General features: G+C 57.0%; 1 long non-coding RNA gene across 2 annotated transcripts; it reads left to right on the top strand.

Moving 5' to 3' along the window:
• The first annotated feature begins 817 nt into the window (after nt 1–817).
• LOC145719832 (uncharacterized) lies at nt 818–2,263 on the top strand. Of its 2 annotated transcripts, none has more exons than XR_014142633.1 (3): nt 818–1,023; nt 1,235–1,399; nt 1,751–2,263. It is a non-coding gene; the product is annotated as an uncharacterized LOC145719832 (long non-coding RNA). The 2 variants fall into 2 exon arrangements; XR_014142632.1 differs by having other exon boundaries at nt 818–1,037; nt 1,231–1,399.
• Nucleotides 2,264–2,716: the final 453 nt, after the last annotated feature.

Here is a 2,716-nt window from a genome sequence, read left to right as displayed (position 1 = left end):
GCTGAAATCAAGAGTCAGAGGCTTAGCTGACTGAGTCCCTCAGGTGCCCCCCTCTTGCATAATCTTTGCCTTTGATTTTATGATCTGATAGAAAATTGCTATCCCACCTTTCTTTTGCATCAGATTTGTCTGGTATTTCATTCCTATTCCTTTATTACCAATGTATCTGCCTCTTTTTTTTAGTATCTAGTATATTTCTGGACCTTAACTTTTTTACCAATGTGAAAGTTCTTGCTTGTCTGGTGTGTTCAACCTGTTCACACTCAATTGCAAATGCTATCATATTAGGACTCGATACTGCCCTTTGGTTTTGTATTCTCTATTTATCATACTTTCCTTTTGTTTTTCACCTTCCATGGGGTAGAATGCATGTCCTTGTCCTTTCAAGGGCTCCAGCGATTAGATTACTCTGGGGCATATAATCCAGAAGATCTCTATTTTAAGGTCGATAAAAGCAATGACATCTTCAAGCGCCTGAGGAGCACTACCTGGATTGTTTTCGGTCATATAACCAGGAGGCGGGAATCCTGGAGGTGCAGCTGGCTGGGAATTGTGCCCGCACACCGGGGTCCAGCCAACGCGTGCGCAGGGCCGTGGGCCGCCGCGAGGGGGCGCCTCGAGTGGGCTGCAGCGTGGGCGGGCCCATGGCGTCCCCCTCGCGGCCCCCTGGGCCTCCTGCTCAGGCTCCTGCTCCTCCAGCCCCAGCTCGATGGGGCCAGGGGAGGGGGTGGGGGGACGAGGCCGGGCTGGGCTGCTCACGGGGTGGGGAGTGGAAGGGGGAGGTTTGCTGGGGGTGCCGGGGGAAGGGGCCGGCGAGGGGGTGCGCTCGGGCCAGCTCCTGTCTCACTGATCTTCCCCAGGTGAGGGTTACAGTCCCAGCGCGGACTCTGCAATGATCCTGGCAAGCCCAGAGGCGCCGTCGCCACCAGGGCCCCCCGAGTCCCCGCGGATGCCAATATCCACTGCGGCTATAGCACTTCTAACACTCACAGTGAAGTCCAGCCAGACCACTGTATTTGGAACGTTCTCTCCTCAAGGTACTGCTTCTGGGCAGGTCTGGACAGGTCCGCCTGGGAGGCCAGAGGGGAAGCTGCTTGGCTGGGGAGCTACAAGGGTCAGCCTCTGTCTTGAAGGGTTGGAGAGGAAACCTGGCTCTGCACGCAGGTGGCTGGCCAGGGGCGCTGGGCGGGGAACCAGACAGTAGCTTCACCTCCAGTCCCTTCTCTTCAGTGAGCCGACCAGGATGCGGCCAGAGGTCTATGAGGATAGCCGGTGGAATGCCCGCGGCAGAGCGGAAGTGGCCCTGGCAGGTGAGCCTGCAGATCAATGATAGACACATATGTGGAGGCTCCCTCATTGCCAGTCGGTGGGTGCTGACCGCCGCCCATTGCATAATTAGGTGAGTGTCGGGGGCTCTGTGACCTGGAGCCAGTCCTGTCCCCGTCCCCGAGCTTCCCCTTCTCCTCCGAAAAGGAGTCACAGCCCCCTAGGTTTTATTCAGTCTGGAGTGACACCTGGAAATTCGCATGTCTACCAAGTTCCCTGGGGCTGCTTTGGTAGTCTCGAGACCTCACTTGGAGAACCACTGGCTGGAGTGGTTCGGGGCTGGGGACTGGATGTGGTGTGCAGGCAGGCAGGGGCCTGATGCTGGCCGAGGAGACAGGACCAGGCTGGGAAGAAGCTGGAAACTGTGGAAAGGGGAGTGTAGACCCTCTGGGATCTCTGGGACGGGCATGTCCTCTTCCCACAGCCACGAGGAATATACAGTGAGGCTGGGAGACAAACTGGGACATTCTCATTCCGAAACAATGCTGGTGGTTCCGGTGGAAGACATCATTTGCCATCGCTTTTACGATGATAGAACTTTGAGACATGACGTTGCCCTCGTTCTGCTGGCCTTCTCTGTGAATTACTCCTCGTACATCCAGCCTGTGTGTCTCCCCGAAAGGTCTCTCCACGTGGAAAGTGGGACAAAGTGCTGGGTGACTGGCTGGGGCCAACTGGCAGGTGAGACTGGTAAGTGGGGAGCTGAGGGGGCAGCCTGGGGTGCTGGCGTTGGCCCACAGGCTGTCCCACCAGGGACAGGGAGGCCTTTAACGGGGGACAAGAGAGGATGAGGAGGTATTGCCAGGGAGTAACAGAACCTCTAGGAATTGCTTAATGAGGGCCGCCTGGGGGCTCAGTCAGTGAAGCATCTGATTCGGCTCAGGTCATGATCCCAGGGTCCGCGCTCAGTGGGGAGTCTGCTTCTCCCTCTCCCTTGACCCCTCCCCCTACTTGTGCGTGCTCTCTCTCTCTCTCAAATAAAAGAAAATCTTTAAAACAAGAATTGCTGTGAGAATGTTAGCACGTGGGGGCTTGGGGGCCAGGGATGGTGGGTTCTATCCAGCATGGATTTCAGCGCCGGGGGGGATGAGCTGGCTGCCAGTCAGAGCTGCCCCTCCATGGAAGTCCCTGCTTGGTGGGGAGGGAGCTGCTCGTGCCAGGGGGTGGGGGCTGAGCCAGAGCAACCCTCCTGGTGAGGCTGGAGGGCCTCCTATCTCGGGGAAGAGGCTGGACTGGAAGCTTTGGGGTCACTCCCTGTCTGAGAGTCTGTGATTCTGCTCGGCACAGGACACCTGTCATTTACTCTTGGGACTCAAGAGTGACGCTTGCTTTTCTCTTCTGGTTTGTAAGGCCTGGCCTCTTTCTGTCCTGAGGGGTCCCTCCTTCTCCT

Source organism: Leptonychotes weddellii, unplaced genomic scaffold (genome assembly GCF_054177405.1).
Source record: "Leptonychotes weddellii isolate Sample4059 unplaced genomic scaffold, ASM5417740v2 HiC_scaffold_7551, whole genome shotgun sequence".
Taxonomy (NCBI): Eukaryota; Metazoa; Chordata; class Mammalia; order Carnivora; family Phocidae; genus Leptonychotes; species Leptonychotes weddellii.
The sequence above is the reverse complement of the archived record's forward strand: the minus strand, read 5'-3'. Positions and strand labels throughout refer to the sequence as shown.